Source organism: Monodelphis domestica, chromosome 1 (genome assembly GCF_027887165.1).
Source record: "Monodelphis domestica isolate mMonDom1 chromosome 1, mMonDom1.pri, whole genome shotgun sequence".
Classification (NCBI taxonomy): domain Eukaryota; kingdom Metazoa; phylum Chordata; class Mammalia; order Didelphimorphia; family Didelphidae; genus Monodelphis; species Monodelphis domestica.
In genome coordinates this window covers 87,277,969-87,302,298 of record NC_077227.1, presented here as the reverse complement: position 1 = coordinate 87,302,298, position 24,330 = coordinate 87,277,969, and the positions used below count along the sequence as shown (strand labels likewise).

At 37.6% G+C, this 24,330-nt stretch overlaps 1 long non-coding RNA gene across 1 annotated transcript in view; it reads right to left on the bottom strand.

Moving 5' to 3' along the window:
- LOC103092554 (uncharacterized) overlaps window positions 1-19,022 on the bottom strand; it is a 36,361-nt gene extending 17,339 nt beyond the window's left edge. The window contains exons 1-2 of the long non-coding RNA XR_460281.3: window positions 18,875-19,022; window positions 7,460-7,516 (exon numbers count right to left, since the gene is read on the bottom strand). This is a non-coding gene — a long non-coding RNA (uncharacterized LOC103092554). The remainder of the gene's footprint in view (window positions 1-7,459; window positions 7,517-18,874) is intronic.
- Window positions 19,023-24,330: the final 5,308 nt, after the last annotated feature.

Below are 24,330 nucleotides of genomic sequence, written 5' to 3'. Positions count from 1 at the left end.
CTGCTATGTCTCAATCACCTAGATGTTGTCTAATTTTTTTTTTAAATATATTTTATTTGATCATTTCCAAGCATTATTCGTTAAAGACATAGATCATTTTCTTTTCCTCCCCCCCACCCCCCATAGCCGACGCGTAAGTCCACTGGGCATTAGATGTTTTCTTGATTTGAACCCATTGCTTTGTTGATAGTATTTGCATTAGAGTGTTCATTTAAAGTCTATCCTCTGTCATGTCCCCTCAACCTCTGTATTCAGGCAGTTGCTTTTTCTCGGTGTTTCCACTCCCATAGTTTATCCTTTGCTTATGAATGGTGTTTTTTTTTCTCCTGGATCCCTGAAAGTTGTTCAGGGACATTACACCGCCCCTAATGGAGAAGTCCATTACGTTCGATTATACCACAGTGTATTAGTCTCTGTGTACAATGTTCTCCTGGTTCTGCTCCTCTCGCTCTGCATCACTTCCTGGAGGTTGTTCCAGTCTCCATGGAACTTCTCCACTTTATTATTCCTTTGAGCACAATAGTATTCCATCACCAACATATACCACAGTTTGTTCAGCCATTCCCCAATTGATGGGCATCCCCTCGTTTTCCAGTTTTGGGCCACCACAAAGAGCGCAGCTATGAATATTTTTGTACAAGTCTTTGTGTCCATTATCTCTTTGGGATACAGACCCAGCAGTGCTATGGCTGGGTCAAAGGGTAGATATTCTTTTGTCGCCCTTTGGGCATAGTTCCAAATTGCCCTCCAGAATGGTTGGATCAGTTCACAACTCCACCAGCAATGAATTAATGTCCCTACTTTGCCACATCCCCTCCAGCATTCATTACTTTCCTCTGCTGTTATGTTAGCCAATCTGCTAGGTGTGAGGTGATACCTCAGAGTTGTTTTGATTTGCATCTCTCTGATTATAAGAGATGTGGAACACTTCTTCATGTGCTTGTTAATAGTTTTGATTTCTTTATCTGAGAACTGCCTATCCATTTCCCTTGCCCATTTATCAATTGGAGAATGGCTTGATTTTTTGTACAATTGATTTAGCTCATTATAAATATGAGTAATTAAACCTTTGTCAGAGGTTTCTATGAAGATTTTTTCCCAATTTGTTGTTTCCCTTCTGATTTTAGTTATATTGGTTTTGTTTGTACAAAAGCTTTTTAGTTTGATGTAGTCAAAATTATTTATTTTACATTTTGTGATTCTTTCTATATCTTGCTTGGTTTTAAAGCCTTTCCCCTCCCAAAGGTCTGACATGTATACTATTCTGTGTTTACCCAATTTACTTATGGTTTCCTTCTTTATGTTTAAGTCACTCACCCATTTTGAATTTATCTTGGTGTAGGGTGTGAGGTGTTGATCTATTCCTAGTCTCTCCCACACTGTCTTCCAATTTTCCCAGCAGTTTTTATCGAATAGTGGATTTTTGTCCCAAAAGCTGGGATCTTTGGGTTTATCGTATACTGTCTTGCTGAGGTCGTTTTCCCCCAGTCTATTCCACTGATCTTCCTTTCTGTTTCTTAGCCAGTACCAAATTGTTTTGATGACTGCTGCTTTGTAATATAGTTTGAGGTCTGGGACTGCAAGGCCCCCATCATATGTGTTTTTTTTCATTATTTCCCTGGATATCCTTGATCTTTTGTTCTTCCAAATGAACTTTGTTATGGTTTTTTCTAAATCAGTGAAGAAGTATTTTGGTAGTTCAATGGGTATGGCACTAAATAGATAAATAAGTTTGGGTAGGATGGTCATTTTTATTATATTGGCTCGTCCTATCCATGAGCAGTTAATGTTTTTCCAATTGTTCAAGTCTAGTTTTAGTTGTGTGGCGAGTGTTTTGTAGTTGTGTTCATATAGTTCCTGTGTTTGTCTTGGGAGATAGATTCCTAGGTATTTTATTTTGTCTAAGGTGATTTTGAATGGGATTTCTCTTTCTAGTTCTTGCTGCTGAGCTGTGTTGGAGATATATAGAAAAGCTGATGATTTATGTGGGTTTATTTTGTATCCTGCAACTTTGCTAAAGTTGTTGATTATTTCAATTAGCTTTTTGGTTGAATCTCTAGGATTCTTTAAGTAGACCATCATGTCATCCGCAAAGAGTGATAACTTGGTCTCCTCCTTGCCTATTCTGATGCCTTCAATTTCTTTATCTTCTCTAATTGCTACTGCTAGTGTTTCTAGTACAATGTCAAATAGTAGAGGTGATAATGGGCATCCTTGTTTCACTCCTGATCTTATTGGGAATGCATCTAGTTTATCCCCATTGCAGATGATATTAGCTGTTGGTTTTAGATATATACTGTTTATTATTTTTAGGAATGACCCTTCTATTCCTATGCTTTCTAGTGTTTTTAATAGGAATGGGTGTTGTATTTTATCAAAGGCTTTTTCTGCATCTATTGAGATAATCATGTGGTTCTTGCTAGTTTGCTTGTTGATGTGGTCAATTATGTGGATGGTTTTCCTAATGTTGAACCAGCCCTGCATCCCTGGTATGAATCCTACTTGATCATGGTGAATGATCCTTCTGATCACTTGCTGGAGTCTTTTGGCTAGTATCCTATTTAAAATTTTTGCATCTATATTCATTAGGGAGATTGGTCTATAGTTTTCTTTCTCTGTTTTTGACCTGCCTGGTTTTGGAATCAGTACCATGTTTGTGTCGTAAAAGGAGTTTGGTAGAACTCCCTCTTTGCTTATTATGTCAAATAGTTTGTATAGTATTGGGGTTAATTGTTCTCTGAATGTTTGATAGAATTCACAGGTGAATCCATCAGGCCCTGGGGATTTTTTCTTAGGAAGTTCTTTGATGGCTTGATGGATTTCAATTTCTGATATGGGATTATTTAAGAATTCTATTTCCTCTTCTGTTAGTCTAGGCAGTTTGTATTTTTGTATATATTCATCCATTTCTCCTAAATTGGTGTATTTATTGCCATATAATTGGGCAAAGTAATTTCTAATGATTGCCTTAATTTCCTCCTCATTGGAGGTGCTGTCCCCCTTTTCATCTTTAATGCTGTGAATTTGCTTTTCTTCCTTCCTTTTTTTAATTAGATTGACCAGTACTTTGTCTATTTTGTTTGTTTTTTCAAAGTACCAGCTTCTTGTCTTATTTATTAAATCAATAGTTCTATCACTTTCGATTTTATTAATTTCTCCCTTAATTTTTAGGATTTCTAATTTGGTTTTCTGCTGGGGGTTTTTAATTTGATCGCTTTCGAGTTTTTTCAATTGCATTTCCAATTGATTGATCTCTGCTCTCCCTTGTTTGTTAATATGAGCTTTCAGGGATATGAATTTGCCTCTGATTACCGCTTTGGCTGCATCCCAAAAGGTTTGAAAGGATGTTTCGCCATTGTCATTTTCCTTGATGAAATTATTAATTGTTTCTATGATTTCTTCTTTAGCTAAACGGTTTTGGAGTATCATATTGTTTAATTTCCAATTGGTTTTAGATTTGGTTTTCCATGTACCATTACTAATCATTATTTTTATTGCCTTGTGATCTGAGAAGGCTGCATTCATTATTTCTGCTTTTTTGCATTTGTGTGCTATGTTTCTGTGACCTAATGTATGGTCAATTTTTGTGAATGTGCCATGTGGTGCTGAGAAGAAGGTGTATTCCTTTTTATCCCTATTTATTTTTCTCCATATGTCTATTAATTCTAATTTTTCTAAGATTTCATTCACTTCTTTTACCTCTTTCTTATTTATTTTTTGATTTGATTTATCTAAATTTGATAATGGTTGGTTTAAGTCTCCCACTAGTATGGTTTTATTGTCTATTTCTTCCTTCAATTCTCCTAGTTTCTCCATTAGAAATTTGGGTGCTATATTATTTGGTGCATACATGTTGATTAATGATATTTCCTCATTGTCTAGAGTCCCTTTTAACAAAATATAATTACCTTCCCTATCCCTTTTGATCAGGTCTATTTTTGCATTGGCTTTATCAGATATCATGATTACCACTCCTGCCTTCTTTCTATCAGTTGAGGCTCAGAAGGTCTTACTCCATCCTTTAATTCTGACCTTGTGGGTGTCAACCCGCCTCATGTGTGTTTCTTGAAGACAACATATGGTAGGGTTTTGGATTCTAATCCATTCAGCTATTCGTCTACGTTTTATGGGTGAGTTCATCCCATTCACGTTCAAAGTTATGATTGTCATTTGTGGACTCCCTGGCATTTTGATTGCCTTCCCTAATTCTAACCTTTTCTTCTTCGGCTCTACCTTTTAGTCCAGTGATTTACTTTGAATCAGTCCCCCTTGTCCCCTCCCTTGATGTTTCCCTTTTTAGTCCCTCCCTTTTTGTTCCCTCCCCCTCCCCCCTCTCTTTCCCTCCCTTTTTGTTCTCCCTCTCCCCCTCCCCCCCTTGGTTTTCCCTTCTCCTTACCCTTGTTGGGTAAGATAGAATTCAAGATCCCAATGGATCTGGATGTTTTTCCCTCTCAGAGTTGATTTCCCTGAGATTGAGGTTTAAGTAACCCCCCCCCCCTCTCTTCCTCTCCTTCTTATAGGAGTTTTCTTCCCCTCCCCTTCCCCTGTGAATCTTTGTGTGAGAACCATTATTCTATTTGGTCTTTCTTTACCCCCTATTTATACATTACATTTTCCCCACATATTAGTATACATAGGTTGATATAAATGTAGTCCTTATAGAAGAGAGTTTGAGTAAAAGAAGATAACATTTTTCCCCTTTCCTTAATATTTACCTTTTCAGGTATTCCTTGCTCTTTGATTTTCGGTATCAAACTTTCCACAGAGCTCTGGTCTTTTCTTTGCAAAAAGTTGGAAGTCTTCTATTTTGTTGAATGCCCATACTCTCCCTTGGAAGTATATAGTCAGTTTTGCTGGGTAGCTGATTCTTGGTTGGAGACCCAGCTCTCTTGCCTTTCTGAAGATCATGTTCCATGCCTTACGATCATTCAGCGTAGAACTTGCAAGGTCTTGTGTGATCCTGATTGGCATTCCTTTATATCTAAATTGTCTTTTTCTGGCTTCCTGTAGGATTTTTTCTTTTGTTTGATAGCTTTGGAATTTGGCAATTACATTCCTGGGAGTTGTCTTTTGGGGGTTTAGTGTAGAAGGTGTTCTGTGAGCTCTGTCAGTGGATGTATTGCCCCCTTGTTCTAGAATCTCTGGGCAATTTTCTTTGATTATATCTTGTATCACCATGTCCAGTTTGGTGTTTATTTCTGGCTTTTCTGGGAGTCCAATTATTCTTAAATTTTCTCTTCTCCCCCTGTTTTCCAGATCTATCACCTTGTCGGTGAGATATTTTATGTTCTCTTCTAATTTCTTGGTGTTTTGGCTTTGCTTTATTAGTTCTTGCTTTAAAGCCTGGTTTTCTTTTACAGTTTGGTCAAACTGGTTTTGTAGATGCGTGAATTTCTTTTGCATCATTTCCCACTTTTCCTCCCAGAGGGCTTCCATCTTTTTGGTCCTTTCTGATTCAAATTCTTCATGGGTTTGTGGAGAGTTTCTATTTCCTTTGGAAGATTTTGGAGAATTTTCTTGTATATCTTCTTCTATCTGCTCTGTATTTTGTATTTTGGCTCCATAGAATGTGTCCAGAGTCGCCCCTTTCTTCTTATTTTTCTTGGTATTTTGGGGCTTCTGTGCTTCTGTGGAATTTGTCATCTCTGAACGTGGAGGATTGGCTTTTCTTGTCTTTGTCTGGTGATCAGTGGCTTTAGTCCTGGGCAGATGTTGGTTCTATGAGCGTTCCCTGGGTTAAACTGAATATGCCTCACTGGAACTGGAATGGAAGGGTCGGACCACTAGGCCACACTCTCCCCCTGGCTCGATTTCCGGAAGTTGCCTTCAGAATCCCTGGCCGTGAGGCTGTTTCGTCGGCCTGCGGGGGGATGGGCTGCCGCTTCCCCAAGCTCTGAGAGCACAGACTTTCACTGAGAATTGGATAGCAGGATCCAGCCCGTGAGGCTGTCTTGCCCGCCCTGAGGGTTGCTGTTGTTTTGACCAGCTCTCTGCAGCGGAGGCCCCAGGCAGTAACTTTCACCCGGACCGACCAGCTCTCTGCAGCGGAGGCCCCAGGCAGTAACTTTCACCCGGACCGACCAGCTCTCTGCAGCGGAAGCCCCAGGCAGTAACTTTCACCCGGACTGGGACTTGGGTAGAAGACCCTGAGGGTTGTTGTTCCTCAGACCCTGCTCTCTGAGCCCGGCGCGGCTGCCGCTTCCGGGAGCCTTGGACTCTGCGCTCCTACCCCTGAGGTCCGAGGGATCTCGGGTTCTGGCTTTTAAGGGGAGCCGTACCTTTTGAACCGGGTCCAGGTCCAGGAGGAGGGTTCCCAGGGTCTGTGCTGTTGATCGTTTTGAATTTCGGCGCCTTAGGAGCTTCTAGTTTGAGATCGGTCGGGAAGGGTTTTCCGGAGATCTGAACTTCAGCTTTCTCTAAGCCGCCATCTTAACCGGAAGTCCCGATGTTGTCTAATTTTTAATGGTACTAGTTAATGTTAGGGGCTGGAGATCTGTTCTCTTTATTCATATTATCTTCCATCTAGCTAGTTGCTCTTAAATTGGTTACTAAGAGCTTTATCACTGTTTATGTTCATTTCTAGTCTACTTTTTCACTCTCGCTAATGTAATCGAACTCCCATTGTCTTAAGTATGAGCAATGATTGAATACAGGGTAGGTAGGAACATAGCTATTAGGAAATCCCTCAGAAATGCAATATAGATTTCTAATTCTTTTCAAATACAATATGTATGAAAAAATGATTAAAAGGAAAGGAGAATTTTCTGCTCCTAATTTTTGAGAGTGCTAGAAATGAATATAACCATAAAGCTTTGGGAATTAGTTGCTGGGAAATATTGATTATCATTGGGGTCAGAAATTGTTCTGAAGTTATTCCTGATTGAAAGGATTTCTTTTAATTCTTACTGGCAGAGAGGGCAAAGAATATTGGAGACCTAATTGCCTTTGAATTAATTAAGCTCCTAAATGCAATGATCTTAACCAACTCATTGTATAATGTTCTTCAAAATTGCAGGACTCTTAAAAACAAAGATAGGGATAAAATGTTTGAGTCAGCTTTGAAAATTTAAAAAATGGAAGCTGTAACTATTTAAGCAAATAAAAACCTCCCTTCTCCTTCGATCAATGGTATATGTTTAAATAATGGACCTCTACATAAAACTGTGAGGAGTAACCCCTCAAGACTTGATCTGAAGAAAGACCCTGTTCATGTACCCCAGGGATTCATGTGGTTGTGGAAGAATAGACATTTTCTTTTGTGAATCCTCAAGAATAGCAGGGTCTCTGGCAAGTAATTACAACTATGATTCAAATAATTGTACAATTGCTACATATTTAATAGACATATATGCTAGAGACATAGAGAATATAGGGGAAAATGACATGATTCTTGTCCTCATAGAACATATGGTCTACTCTTAAAACATCACTAATACACACAAAGGAAATGACAACTTACCTCAATCTAGTTTTCCAAATGCCTTCAGAGTGCTAATGTCTCTCTGTCTTTGTGACACTGGGAACAAAAAAGAGTGACTATTTAAGCAGAAATGACAAGATAAATCAGCAAAGGAGGGGTGCCATCAACGAGATCAGTAATTGAACAGGTGTCAATCAATGAATCAATCAACATGCTAGAATTCTTAGGAAGTTTTTCATGATATCAAATTTAAACAAGCCCATTTTCAATTTCTACTCATTTCTCCTGATTCTTTTGGTGCTAAATAGAACATGTCTAATCCTTCTTCTATGTAACAGCTTTTCATATACTTGGAGAAAGCTGTCATTTCTCCTCCCTTCCATCTCAATTCTTTTCTTGCCAGATTCAATATGCCCAGTTCCTCCAACTGATTCTTATGTGACATGGCGGCCTCAAGGCCCTTTATCTCATGGTTACATTTTCTGAACATTCTCCATTAAATCATGGTGTCTAGAACTGAATATAATATTCCCGATGAGGTCTAATATTAGGCGAGTAATTACTTTCCGATTCCTAGAAGTTTTGCTTCTCTTTATTTTCTTTTTCTTATTATATCACTTACCTATTCAGTAAACTCCAGTTGGTTTCCTATTGATTCTAAGATCAAATATTATTTAATTTTTATCACATCTTTTAAATTTATTTTATGCTTTATAATGTTTGCAATCATTTGCATTGCCATGTAAATAAGCAAAATATATACATTGTATACTTATAAAAACTTTTGACTACTCCAAAATTTTGGAGATTACTGTCCAACATACTGAAAAACAAAACAGAAAGAATTGTAAGCTTTTACTTTTGGTGTCCACCATTCTTGAAATGCTCTTTTTCCCACTTCTTTCTTTTGGAATTCCTGGGATCCCAGACAGAATCAGAGAGAGAACCACCTCCCAGATGAGCCCTTTCTTAATTTCCCCAGTTGTTAGTGTCTGCTTCCTAACACTTTGCATTTGTCCTATGCTTAGATTCTATTTATACTTCTGTGTACTAGTGATTTCATCCTATGTAAGCTCCTTGAAGACAGGACCTACTTCTTTTATACATCTTTGTGCTAATGGTGACTTGTTTAATGTCTTGAGTATTAGTAGTGCTTAATAAATGTTTGTCGAATTGAACTGAATTGAGTCAGAAAGTTGAAAATCATTATGGTTTTAAAATAGATTGTTTCTTACCCCCAAAGACAGATAATCAATGCAACTTAAGGTCAGGGATGTTTTTATTCAAACTGGGCCCATAAATAGACAGCATTAACATGTTGGGTAATACAGAGAAAGAAGGCATTTTCCAACTTTTATTTTCAAATTGGCACAGGCACTAGTGTGGGACTCCGTCCACCTCTCTTGTCCTTTTAATGCTCAAACAGCAGGCTGTAAGTTGATACTTTGAAGGATAGCATAAAACAAATCGCCCTTTCCCATTGGAGTGTATTATTAAAACTGCAGCCCCATAAATTTGAAATAGATAACTCTCCCTGTGTCACATTGTAAAATAAGTAATTTTCTGCTACTAAGAAAACAAATTCTTTTGCTCAATCACATCTAAAGTCATCTGAGATGCTGACAGACTCAGCATTATGCTGAAGCTTGTTTCTGACAGTTTCATATATTTCTAACTTTGTCAACAGTGGGGCAATAAAGAGGGACTTTAGGAAGGTGTGCAAAAAAGTCACAGTTAAACAAATTTCTTAGGGCCATTTCTTCAAAGAAGAAGATTGTCTCACACTGACTTTCCCTGAATTCCTCCTTCTAGTTTCTGTTGCAGAGTCTTTGATTTAATTGTGCCCCCCTCCCAGTCTTAGAATGATGCCAACCCTCATCCCTTCTCCCTCTCCATCATCAATTCCTAATCATTCTTCAAACATCAACTCATAGGACATGAAGGAAGTACCACAAAGCCTTCTCTGATCTTACTAAATGGATAATCTCTTTTTCCTATGAATTTTCATTGCACTGTGTTTGTCCAGTACATTTTCATCATATTCTGTTTGGTCATAAGAAACTCTTTTGTATTATAGTTACTTATGATCAGTAGGGCAACTAAGAGGTACAATGGATAGAGTAATGTTTACTCTCTGTGTGACCCTGGGCAAGTCACTTGAACTCTGCTTGCCTTAATCCACTGGGGAAGGAAATGGTAAATCACTCCAGTATCTTTGTCAAGAAACCCTCTTGGATAGTATTGGCATGTTAGGGACAATGAGGTCATAAAGAGTCAAAATGACTGAAAGACAGAACAACAAAAATGATCAAATAAGATATATGCAAAGCATTTTGCAAACTTTAAAGTGCTATAAACATTGGAGCATTTGTAGCTAATAGGTCCTTATCGTGCCTCCTTCCCCTACTAGACTACAAACTCGATAATATTCAGTGGCTTTCTATCACTTCCAGCATTAAATACAAAATCTACTGTTTGGCATTCAGAACACTTCAGAATCCAGTCAACCCATCTCCTCCTCAAACTAACTTCTAGTCTTAAAACTTATTCCTGGGGGACTTCCGGGTAATCATGGCTGCAATCTAGACGCGGCACGCTTCCTCTCCCCAGCACCGAACGAAATAGACTACATCAAAGGAGCATAAAATCACCTTTGGAGGAACAGAAGGACTCCCCAGTACCCCACAGAGGCAAAGGTATGTGGGGCTTGAACATTTCCACACTAAAACAAGAAGGAAAAGCTTGCACAGAAAAGTGAACTGAGCCGCCCTTCCCCCACCCCACCTCCCCCACTAAACCAGAGTGAGCTACCTGAGCGCTCACCAGGACAGCGAGTGAGTGGGGAGCGTCTCTGTCTGGGGGGGCACTCCAGGGTCCTTGGGATCTGGGGACTGCCAGGAAAAAAACGTCTCAGGGTGCTTTTACTGGAGAATCCAGCGGACCTGGACTCAGTGCGGGCTGCGCTGAACAACGCGCGCTGATTATCTGGGCGGAGCTGAATACCTGGGCTCGGAGGCTGGGAAGAACTAGTCTGAAGCAACCTAAATTCACAGAAAAACCGCTCTTATAACCCAGACCCCAGACCAAAAAGGAAAGGGAAATAAAACCACCAAAGGGATGGCCCACTTGGCCCAAAATCAAGCCTCCAGGAAGAAAGGGAAAAAAGTGACTATTGAAAACTTTTATGGTGGAAGTACCCAAGGAAAAGAGGAGAATGAGGAGGAAATCCAAAAAAATTCAGAACACGCCTCCCAAAATGGAAACTATCAACAAGCTCTGGAAGATCTCAAACTGGAACTTATCCAAAAGATGGAAACCTTCTGGAAAAGAAAAATGGGAGAAAGAGATCAGCTGTCTGACAGATAAGACTGCTCAATTGGAAAAAGAACTCGAAGCATCCAATACAAGGGCAGACAAGGCTGAAAAGCAAATCCAGTCCCTAATGACCAGAATTAAGGACCTCGAAGAAAGTGAGATGATAAAACAGCAAGAATCAATAAAGCAAACCCAAATAATTAATGAATTGGAAGAAAACAGAAAATATCTCACTGAGAAGGTCACGGACCTGGAGAACAGAGGAAGACGAGAAAATCTCCGTATCATCGGTCTCCCAGAAAAACCAGAGGTAAACAACAAATTGGATTTTATTCTAGAGGAGATTATAAAAGAAAATTGCCCCCACGTTCTGGAGCAAGGGGGCAAAATAGAAATAGAAAGGATTCATAGAACACCTTCTATACTAAATCCCCAAAAGACAATGCCTAGGAATGTAATTGCCAAATTCAAGAGCTTCCAAGTAAAGGAGAAAATCCTACAAGAAGCCAAGAAGAAGAGCTTCAGATATAAGGGGGCTCCCATAAGGATCACACACGACTTAGCGGCTAATACACTAAGAGACCGCAAAGCATGGAACACGATATTTAGAAAGGCAAGAGAGCTGGGTCTCCAACCAAGAATCAACTACCCAGCAAAACTGACTATATACTTCCAGGGGAAAGTATGGGCATTCAACAAAATAGAAGATTTCCAAGCATTTGCTAAGAAAAGACCAGAGCTCTGTGGAAAGTTCGATATCCAAGCACAGAAAGCAAGAGAAACATGAAAAGGTAAATATGAAAGAAAGGGAAAAGGAGATAAATCTTATCTTTCTCTTTAAGCCAAACTCCCTTCTATAAGGACTACATTTACATCTAATTATATATATTAATATGTGGGGAAAATGTTTTGTGGAACTCTTATAAATTGTATCATCATAAGAGTAGTTAGAAGAAACATGCATAGGGAAAGATTGGGGAATTAAGAAGATTTGGGGAAAGTTGGGGCAAAAAAAGGAAAAGGGAAGGGGGAACCGTGATAATACTAAGATTAACTTCAAGAAATAGGGGGGGAATCAATAGAATAAACTTTCCCATATAAAGATACACATGGGAAGGGGAGGGGAAGAACTCTCATATGAGAAGGAGAGGAAGAGAGCGTGAAGTGGAATTACTTAAACCTTACTCTCAGTGAAATCAAATCTGAGAGGGAAGAACATCTAGATCCAGTGGGATCCTGAATTCTATCTTATCCAACAGGGTAAGAAAGAAAGGAAAATCAAGGAGGGGGGGGGAGGGAGTACAAAAAGGGAGGGAAGGAGAGGGGGGAGGGGAAGGGAGCATAAAAAGGGAGGGGCTAGAAAGGGAAGCATCTCAAGGGAGGGGACTAGGGGGACTGACCTAAAGTAAATCACTGGTTCAAAAGGAGAAAGCTAAAGAAGAAAGGTCAGAACTAGGGGAAGACATCAAAATGCCAGCGAATCCACAAATAACAATCATAACTTTGAACGTGAATGGGATGAACTCACCCATAAAACGCAGACAAATAGCAGATTGGATTAGAACACAAAACCCTACCATATGTTGTCTTCAAGAAACACATATGAGACGGGTTGACACTCACAAGGTTAGAATTAAAGGTTGGAGTAAGACCTTTTGGGCCTCAACCGATAGAAAGAAGGCAGGAGTTGCAATCATGATATCTGACAAAGCCAAAGTACAAATAGACCTGATCAAAAGGGACAGGGAAGGTAAATATATTCTGCTAAAAGGAAATATAGACAATGAGGAAATATCACTAATCAACATGTATGCACCAAATGGTATAGCATCCAAATTTTTAATAGAGAAACTAGGAGAATTGAAGGAGGAATTAGACAGTAAAACCATATTAGTGGGAGACTTGAACCAACCACTATCAAATTTAGATAAATCAAATCAAAAAATAAATAAGAATGAGGTAAAAGAGGTGAATGAAATCTTAGAAAAATTAGAATTAATAGACATATGGAGAAAAATAAATAGGGACAAAAAAGAATACACCTTCTTTTCAGCACCACATGGCACATTCACAAAAATAGATCATACACTAGGTCATAGAAACATGGCACTTAAATGCAGAAAAGCAGAAATATTAACTGCAGCCTTTTCAGATCACAAGGCAATTAAAATATTGATCGGCAAGGGTACATGGAGACCCAAATCAAAAATTAATTGGAAATTAAATAACATGATACTCCAAAATCGGATAGTTAGAGAAGAAATCATAGAAACAATTAACAATTTCGTTGAAGAAAATGACAACGGCGAAACATCCTTTCAAACCTTATGGGATGCAGCCAAGGCAGTACTTAGAGGAAAATTCATATCCCTGAGTACATATATTAACAAATTAGGGAGGACAGAGACCAAGGAATTGGAAATGCAAATAAAAAAACTTGAGAATGAACAAATTAAAAACCCCCAGAAGAAAACCATACTAGAGATCCTAAAAATTAAGGGAGAAATTAATAAAATAGAAAGTGACAGAACTATTGAGCTAATAAACAAGACTAGAAGCTGGTACTTTGAAAAAACAGACAAAATAGACAAAGTACTGGTTAATTTAATTAAAAAAAGGAAAGAAGAAAGGCAAATTAATAGTATCAAGGATGAAAAGGGGGATCTCACCTCAAATGAAGAGGAAATTAAGGCAATCATTAAAAACTACTTTGCCCAACTATATGGCAATAAATATACCAACCTAGGTGATATGGATGAATATTTACAAAAATATAAATTGCCTAGACTAACAGAAGAAGAAATAGTTTTCTTAAATAATCCCATATCAGAAATTGAAATCCATCAAGCCATCAAAGAACTGCCTAAGAAAAAATCCCCAGGGCCTGATGGATTCACCAGTGAATTCTATCAAACATTCAGAGAACAGTTAACCCCAATATTACACAAACTATTTGACATAATAAGCAAAGAGGGAGTCCTACCAAACTCCTTTTATGACACAAGCATGGTACTAATTCCAAAGCCAGGCAGGCCAAAAACAGAGAAAGAAAACTATAGGCCAATCTCCCTAATGAATATAGATGCAAAAATCTTAAATAGGATACTAGCAAAAAGACTCCAGCAAGTGATTAGAAGGGTCATCCACCATGATCAAGTAGGATTCATACCAGGGATGCAGGGCTGGTTCAACATTAGGAAAACTATCCACATAATTGACCACATCAACAAGCAAACCAACAAGAATCACATGATTATCTCAATAGATGCAGAAAAAGCCTTTGATAAAATACAACACCCATTCCTACTAAAAACACTAGAAAGCATAGGAATAGAAGGGTCATTCCTAAAAATAATAAACAGTATATATCTAAAACCATCAGCTAATATCATCTGCAATGGGGATAAACTAAACCCATTCCCATTAAGATCAGGAGTGAAACAAGGATGCCCATTATCACCTCTATTATTTGACATTGTATTAGAAACACTAGCAGTAGCAATTAGAGAAGAAAAAGAAATTGAAGGCATCAAAATAGGCAAGGAGGAGACCAAATTATCACTCTTTGCAGATGACATGATGGTCTACTTAAAGAATCCTAGAGACTCAACCAAAAAGCTAATTGAAATAATCAACAACTTTAGCAAAGTTGCAGGATACAAAATAAACCCACATAAGTCATCAGCATTTCTATATAATTCCAACACAGCTCAGCAGCAAGAACTAGAAAGAGAAATCCCATTCAAAATTACCCAAGACAAAATAAAATACTTAGAAATCTATCTCCCGAGACAAACACAGGATCTATATGAACACAACTACAAAACACTTTCCACACAACTAAAACTAGACTTGAACAATTGGAAGAACATTAACTGCTCATGGGTAGGACGAGCCAATATAATAAAAATGACCATCCTACCCAAACTCATCTATCTATTTAGTGCCATACCCATGGAACTTCCAAAAATTTTTTTTTACTGATTTAGAAAAAAACATAACAAAGTTCATTTGGAAGAACAAAAGATCAAGGATATCCAGGGAATTAATGAAAAAAAACACAAAGGAAGGGGGTCTTGCAGTCCCAGATCTCAGACTATATTATAAAGCAGCGGTCATCAAATCAATTTGGTACTGGCTAAGAGACAGAAAGGAGGATCAGTGGAATAGACTGGGGGCAAGCAACCTCAGCAAGACAGTATATGACAAACCCAAAGATCCCAGCTTTTGGGACAAAAATCCACTATTTCATAAAAACTGTTGGGAAAATTGGAGGACAGTGTGGGAAAGATTAGGCTTAGATCAACACCTCACACCCTACACCAAGATAAATTCAAAATGGATGAATGACTTGAACATAAAGAAGGAAACTATAAGAAAATTAGGCGAACACAGAATAGTATACATGTCAGACCTTTGGGAAGGGAAATACTTCAAAACCAAGCAAGAATTAGAAAGAGTTACAAAATGCAAAATAAATAATCTGGATTACATCAAATTAAAAAGTTTTTGTACAAACAAAACCAATGTAACCAAAATCAGAAGGGTAGCAACAAATTGGGAAACAATCTTCATAAAAACCTCTGACAAGGGTTTAATTACTAAAATTTATAAAGAACTAAATCAATTGTACAAAAAATCAAGCCATTCTCCAATTGACAAATGGGCAAGGGACATGAACAGGCAATTCTCAGCCAAAGAAATCAAAACTATTAATAAGCACATGAAAAAGTGCTCTACATCTCTTATAATCAGAGAGATGCAAATCAAAACAACTCTGAGGTATCATCTCACACCTAGCAGATTGGCTAACATAACAGCAAAGGAAAGTAATGAATGCTGGAGGGGATGTGGCAAAGTGGGGACATTGATTCATTGCTGGTGGAGTTGTGAATTGATCCAACCATTCTGGAGGGCAATTTGGAACTATGTCCAAAGGGCAATAAAAGACTGCCTGCCCTTTGATCCAGCCATAGCACTGCTGGGCTTGTACCCCAAAGAGATAATGGACAAAAAGACTTGTACAAAAATATTCATAGCTGCGCTCTTTGTGGTGGCCAAAAATTGGAAAATGAGGGGATGCCCTTCAATTGGGGAATGGCTGAACAAATTGTGGTATATGTTGGTGATGGAATACTATTGTGCTAAAAGGAATAATAAAGTGGAGAAGTTCCATGGAGACTGGAACAACCTCCAGGAATTAATGCAGAGCGAGAGGAGCAGAACCAGGAAAACACTGTACACAGAGACTGATACATTGTGGTACAATCGAAGGTGATGGACTTCTCCATTAGTATCAATGCAATCCCTGAACAATCTGCAGGGATCTAAAAAAAAAAATACTACCCACAAGCAGAGGATAAACTGTGGGAGTAAAAACACCGCTGAAAAGCAACTGCTTGACTACAGGGTTGGAGGAGATAAGACTGAGGAGAGACTCTAAATGAACACTATAATGCAAACTCCAACAACAGGGAAATGGGTTCGAGTCAAGAACACATGTGACAACCAGTGGAATCATGCGTCGGCTATGGGAGAGGGAAAGGCGGGGGGGGGGGGGGGGGAGGGGAGGGGAGGAAAAGAAAACAATCTTTGTTTCCAGTGAATAATGTATGAAAACGACCAAATAAAATAATATTTAAAAAAAAAAAACTTATTCCTGGCCTTATACTCTTTTTTTTAACCCTTATTTTCTGTCTGGAAGAACAGTAAGGGCTAAGTGACTTACCCAGGGTCATGTAGCTAGACAGTATCTGAGGCCAAATTTAAACCCAGGACTCCAATTTTTAGGCCTGACTTTCAATACACAGAGTCACCTACTCCCCAATATATAGCAGTTTGTATATAATTGTATGCTTATTGTCTCCCCTATTGGAGTTTAAGCTTCTTGAAGTCAGGGACTGTCTTTTGCTTCTTTTGGTGTCTGCAGAACTTAGCCCAGTGCTTGGCCCATAGTAGGCACTTAAATGCTTACTGGCTGATTGGCTCACTAAACTCCATGAGAACAGAGGATATGTCTTATTTGCCTTTGAAAATTCAATCTATAGGTGGCTTGGTGGAAGAAAAAAAAGTCAGATCTGGGGGTGGGTGGTCCTGGGTTCAAATATGACCTCAGAAACGCTCTACCTGTGTGAGCTTGGAGAAGTCATTTACTCCCAAATGCTGAGAACCTAGTATTCATTCCAAGACATAAGGTAAGGATTTAAAAAAATACAAATCCATTCCACCCTTCAGGTTAAATGCTACTTCCTCCATGAAGCCTTCTCTGAATACCTAGTCAGAAATAGTATTTTATTTCTAGGGCCATATATAGTACATGTTTCCAATGTACCTTTTTCATTCTATTTTTAGCATACGTGTACCTTATTCCCTACTGTGGGAATATTTTCTTGCTGGATTGTCAAGTTCATGCAGCTGTAGACCATATTTTTGTTTCCCTCCCAAGCCCTACAGGATGTATTACACATAGTTGGTGCTTTAAAAAAATGTTTGTTGGATAGCATTAAATTGAATAGTAGGTGTTTAATTAATGATTGTTAAATTAATAATTGATTTCTGTGGCACTACTGATAAATATAGAGGCAGAAAAAAAAAAACTAGTGTTCATTAGGGCTTGTTTTGGGTTTGTTGACTTTTAAAACTGCTGATGGTCCTTGTCAGTCAACCAGATAGAGAGCATCTCATTCATTTCCCCATTCTCCCTACCCCTCACCAAGTCATTTCCTAGGTTATTAACGTATGTGGATATAAACATGCAGCTCTGCACAATAGGCGGAAACAAAAAAAAAATCAACGCACACGATCATAACAACTTGGGCCATTGCCCAAATACTTGTGAATTGTTCAGAACATTTACTGTTGTTAGTCTGAAGAGGAGACTTATAATGATTGAGGGCAATGAGGATGGGTGGAGGGATGGGGAAGGAAATGGGATATTTTGAGCATGTCTCCAATGAAAGAAAAATGGAAGCAATTCAGGGGAAGGTTTGTCCACAGACAGAGCTGAACTGAAGCAGCTGCCATCTAGTATGATTTCTGACACCTGGCACAAAAGTAGATTTTCATCTCACCCCAGTCACTAACTTCCTCAGAAGTCACCTCATTCAGAAATCCTTCCATGATTCATACTTCATGACTGCTTGGCAACCCCCTGGGGCTTAGCTAGAATTCAGAAATCCATCCCAGTAGCAGAAACTTTGAGGAATGTACTAGCTGTTCCACACAAGAGGATTCGCATCATCATCATCATCATCATCATCATCATCATCATCATCTCTAACATTTATATGGTTGCTATTGTGTACCAGGTACTGTGCTTTACAAATATTCTCTCATTTGATCCTCACAACAACCCTATAAATGGGTGCCATTATTTTCTCCATTTAACAGATGAGGAAACTGAGAAAAACAGAGGTTAAGTGATTTACCCAGGGTCACACAGATAGTAAGTACCTGAGTCCAGATTTGTACATAGGCCTTCCTAACTTCAGGCTCAGCAGTCTATCCAATGTGCCATGTAGCTACTTCTGGATATTTATAACTCGGCCATTAGGTACTTCATTTTATTTTTTAAAGTTTTACTCATTTAGAGATAGCAGCTTTAGTAAATGTATGTACCCATTTTCCTCCCTTGTAAATATAACATGTACTTTTACATTTCTAGAGATTTGTGATCTCATCACTCTTTTTCTCTCCAGTATTATAGATTATAATCCCTCCATACCTCAACACATGTCTTGACCATGTATTTCCTTAAATCCACCTGATGTAGATCTATCTTCTTCTTGTTCTATTAATATTTTGATAGTAATATATTTTTAGCATGCTTCTCAGACTGTCTTACATTCCATCTCTCTCACTTCATGACTAGTCTATATTCTCTTGTGGGCATACATATTCTCAGTGAACTTTTTTGTCCAAAAAGGATCACTTTTTCTCAGTCTTCATCCTTCTTGACTTTTTTCCTTTTTTTTACCATTTTTTACCATTGTTGCCTACCTCTCCTATAGATATTTCCTTTCCATTTTGTTTTCAAATCACTGTTCTCTCCTCAATTTCCTCCTACCCACTCATTCTTAATCTCTTTGCTGGATCACCACCCATATCCCTTGTGATGTGGAAGAAGCATATGTGGGTTACCCTAAAATCCCTGTTCTCCTTCTCTGCATTCTTTTAGTGATCTCATCACCTCTGACGGATTCAATAATCATCCTTATGTAGATGACTCACAGATTTATAATCAGCTCTAGTCTCTCTCTTGAGCTCATGTTTGAAATCATTGACTATGCTTTGGACATTACCAATTGAAGGTCTTAATGGCCTTTGAAACTCAATATATCCTTAAGAGAGCCCTTTATGAGATAATTATGAGTCACAAGGTTAGTAATAGTGATGTCCTTGATTCATTTTTGAGTTCTTTTTTATTCTTTCAGATGTGCCTATACCTGAGGTTGTGGCATCTTCAGAGAACAGTCATAGGACCCTGACTCAAACTGATATTGCCTTTGCCTATCATCTTTGTTTACCTGGCCTCAGCCCTTCTTGGATATTTTTGGGGGGATCTTCATTTGGGAAAAAAATTTTGTATCAGTTCACCTCTCTAAGAAATGGTGATGGAACAAATATTTTATATTTGCCCATTTGAAATGTTTTTGACCAAAATGCAGTCTTTTCATGATGATCCAAGATTATCAACCCAGTGACAACAGAAACTATTTGCCTCTATGTTAAATAGCTTTGAACTACTATATTTTTTATCTAGTTAGCTCTTTTGTTTCCTCTCTTTGCTCTCAGTAGCCACTTCTTTCTCTGTCTAAGGTTTCATATAATTGTCAGGGAAAGTCAGAAAATGTGAATCGCTCTCTCCCATAGAGGAAGTGCATAGGCTTTATGTTCACCCTTTCCTCTGGAAGATCTTTTTGCTTACTTTGTTTTTCTGTCTACATTCTGCTGGTCTAACATTGCCAGAAATATAACCTTCAAATAAATGAGCTGCTAAGTTATTCATTTGAATTACATTGTTACCTTTATTTGGGCATAATAGAAGTTCATGTCTCATGTTCATGTTCCAGGTCTTCTACTTACATCTGACTGACTTTGGGGGAAATTGTTTTCATTTCTGAGTTTCTCTTTTCTCATTTATCATAAAAGGATAACATCTTTAGTTGGTGCCGCCGAAGATTAAAAGAGATGATTTATATAAAAGTGTTCATAGCAAAGCACTATACAAATGTCAGTTGTGTTTATTGTTATTACTAATGTTGCACTGAAATTATCCCTTTTGATTCCCAGTTGTGGCTCATCTTCTCAGTTAGTCTGTGAACTCCCTGAGGGATGAGTTAATGTGTTAATACTGCATGTCATCCATAGTACCTAGTGCATGCTGGGCATACAACAGGTGCTTAATGAATATCGTTGACTACTCTTATTTCTGGCCCAAGGATGACAAATAGCCTCTTGGGAATGTTATGCTTACAATGAATATTTAGAGAATCGTGTTTCATTGTTTACTGGTGAAAAATATCACCACATAGGTCTAAAGAAAATTCCAATTGTTTTTTAGAGCTACAGTCTATATTTAAAAAAAATATATCTTAATGGACTTGCAATGGGAAAAATTATCTTTTCCATGTAGTTCAATAAATCAAATAACCAACAAACATTTATGTGCAGGATATTCTGCTAGTTATTAAGTATGAAACATTTACATAATAACTATGTTTATATACTCTTCTTTCTGGATTCCATTTGTTCATTTGTATTTCTAGCACATCAGAGACTTCATTATAGATGATCTAACCTTAAAACATTTCCCTTTAATCATGAATTTGTTGGATTGATAGCATTAGAAATTAGGGTTGTTTTGAATTGAGATGATGTAAAGTATTTATCTTTTGGATCATACCTTACTGTTTGGCTTTTACTTCTAAGTGAAATGAGTCTGCAGCCTTGAGACCAAAGGCTATGCCTAACTGGCCTTTCTATCTTAATTGGAGTTTAGCAGCAGAGGGAATATCAACAAAAACAACACATACTTATAAAGAACTTACTGTATTCAAATATGTATATATATATACAGTATTGTGTTAAGTGCTAGGGAGATACAAAATTTAAGTAAGACAAGGTTCTAGCCTCATGGAAAATATATAATTTAGTTGAGGAATAACACTAAAAAAGATAGCCTATAAAAGCAATATTATATAAGTGCATCAGAGCATTGCAAAAGAGAAATATAATGTGGCTTATGATTGTTAGTCAGTTAGTAAACTTTTAGGTGCCTATGATGTAGCAGGCACTGGACTATGTTCTGGGGATACAAAAAAAGGGGAAAGATAGGCCCTGTCACAAGAAGCTCATAGTATATTTGGGGATATGGCATATATAAACAATTACATACAAATGAACAAATGAGAGCAGAACTAGGAAATAATCAAAAGTGAGGAGAAACACTAGTGTTAGGGCAATAGAGAAAGGCTTCTTGAAGATGAGATTTTAGCTGGTCCTTTGAGGAAACCAGGAGATGGTGATGAGACAGGGAACATTCAACATATGGTGTCTTGAGTTGAGCTTTACAGAATTTCTAGGATTAAAATAAGTGAAGGGGCAGGAATTTGAAACATAGGGAATAGAGTAAGGAAAAATCTAGAGGCAAGAGAATGCTGTGGGTAGCTTACAAAACAGTGTCTGGAGGTAAGTGATATTATAAGAAATCTGAAAATGTAGAATAGTACCAAGTGGTGAAGACCATTGAATTCCAAGCCAAGATTAATATTTTATCCAAGCAACATAAAGAAATTACAGAAGGTTGTTGGTTTTTTTTTTTGGGGGGGTTGTTTTTTTTTTAACAGAGAGGTGACATGACCAGAATAGTAAAAAATATTCTGGTAGATTTAGAAAAATGGATTTGAGGTGTGAGAAGTGGAATGACTCCCCCAAAGGCGATTACAGATGTTTAGCTGGGTACTAATCTAAAAGGACAGGGATAATCTTTTCCTATTTCATATATTTACCTATATCTTGTCTTGATCAAAGACCATATTATGTATTATAATGCAGCATTGAATTTGGAGTGAGAAGCTCTGGTTTTAATTTTGAATATTTTTATCATTCTTGTCTCTCCAAATGGATTTTGAACTTTTTGAGGTCAACAACTACATCTTAACATTTCTTAGTGTCTAGACTTTACTACTTACTCAATGATTCAAAGAGAGGAGAATCATTAATTGGTTGTGTTAACTAATGCATGTCTTTTCCTAATTTGGTCCTTAGTTTTCCCCATCTGTAAAATACACAGATTCAACGAAGTAATCTTCAAAGTTCCTTTCAGCTCTGAAATTCCAGGCTCTGAGATCTCAAATGGTCCTAGGCAGAGCCAAATGAAGAAATTTTGATACCGAGGTCAATTTTTGTTCAGAACTGGCAGCATGCCCAAATTAACTTTTTTTTTTGTAATTGATAATATTAAAAAACATATGAGGTATAAAAAAAGATAAATTAGGCTGAGCAGAAGCATATTTCCCCCCAAACCTAATAAATTAACATTTCAGAACTGCTGCCGAAAGCTGGGAGTAAATGTGTGTCCCCAAAATTAGTTAATAGAATAATGGATATGCTGGAAGATCCTCACAGGCCATCGGGAAACTGAGGTTGAGGGAGATCAAGTGACTTGCTCATATGGCAAGCCTCACTGTCACCAGGTTTATAAGTATGAGAAGTAGAATGTGAACTCGGTTCTTCTGACTCTTTCTATAGGACCACTGAAATAACTATATTTTATATGCTCTAAATTTTGGTTTCATGTGAGAAAAAATCTTTGCACTACCTAACTGTAATACCAGTTCTGGCTCTGGAAAAGTGGCTTTAACTATAATTCCTTTCCAAAAGTCCTCGTGGTCACAGTGAATGAAAAGGGGTTCCTCTTGCAGTGGTCTCCTCAGTGTCATTGTGATGCTTTCCATTTCTTCAGTGTCTGAAGATCATTTATTTTCCTACAGGGCTTTAAGGCTCTCAGGGCCTTTCATTGTTCCTGTTTTCATTAGGCATAGATTCAAGGCCATCATGTTTATAATGCAACCTAGGAAATTCAGAAATCACAAACAGACCTGCGGCAACAAATTGGTTTGGAAACATCCAGCTTCATTATCACATTTTTATCCTGCAGGGAGAAAATAAAAATATTGTAAGACTAGGAAAAATGTGTGGAAGAAAATTATTTATAAACAGGGTAGTAAAAAAAGAGTTTCTTCTGAGATACCATATGGGGGAAAAAATCCTTGCTCAAATAACTCTCAGGGTGAATAACTAAATGCTTAAGAGTGCATTTCCCCCCAAAACTTACTAAATCCAGGTTTCAGGTCTGCTGCCTAAAGCTGGAAGTAAATGTGTGTCCCCAAATACCTATAAATCTTGTCTTATTACTCAGTTGCTCCCAAGGTGTTCATAATAATGATCAGTCACATTTATATGGGATCTAGAGTTGGGAAGAAAATTAGAGGATGATGAAGATTATGATGGCATTTACATAGTGCTCTAAGGTTTGCAAAGCTCTTTTGTGTATTGTCTCATTTGATCTGTATAACATCATTGTGACATCAAAGTATATATATATATATATATATATATATATATATATATATATTCCTTTTATAGATGAGGAAATGAAAATTCAGGGATTTAAGCAGGACTAGTTAGGGGTTAGGGCTTTCACCACATAATATAATTTGTCCAGGAGCCTCAAATACCACTAAAGATTCTGTTATCTCCCAGTTTCTTTATACCATCAGGCTGCCCTTGATAGAACAAGAGTATCTGCTCCGGATACACCAAAGTAACCTACTCCAACTCATGCTCAAAAGTAGAGTCATTTAAAATCAAATACTCATTCAATAAACATAGATTCTGTAACCCCTGAATGTAGGACACTGTTTTAAAGTGTTAAGAAAGACATAAAGTTCAGGTCGAAAATGGATCCTGTCTTGCTGGAGTTCAGTATGTGTGTGTGTGTGTGTGTGTGTGTGTGTGTGTGTGTAAAATACAAATACAGACAAGATCTAACACAGGACCTAACTTCTTTTCTATCTCACTTTTCTAGAAGTATTTATTAAGTGCTTTCTTTGTGCTAAAAACTTTTGTTCCAATTCTAATACCCTGTTTCAGCCATGAGATTAATGCCTTTTAATGGATTGATACAGTTCTCTTTTTGTAGTGCTTAACAGAGTGCCTGGAAGATAATAGACAATAAATGCTTATTTATTCCTTATTGATTAATAATGATTTTCTGAATATAACAAAGAGAACTTCGGGCATGGTGTAAATTCAATGAAAGAAATATTTTTGGACAAAAGATCTCCAGGTGAATTTTTAAAATGCAATTAAGTCATATATTTTTTTAGAGATCAATCATAGGATCATGGATTGAAAACTGGGAGAGTTTTTTATAGTCCACTCAGGACAACTCCCTCATTTTACAGATGAGAAATTCGGGACTTAGAAAGATCAATTTAATTGACCCATGTCCTACAGCTATTAAGTAGCATACATACCTTGTGTAGAACAAGTCAAAGAAGGAAATAGATGAGTCAATATTTTTTTTTAAT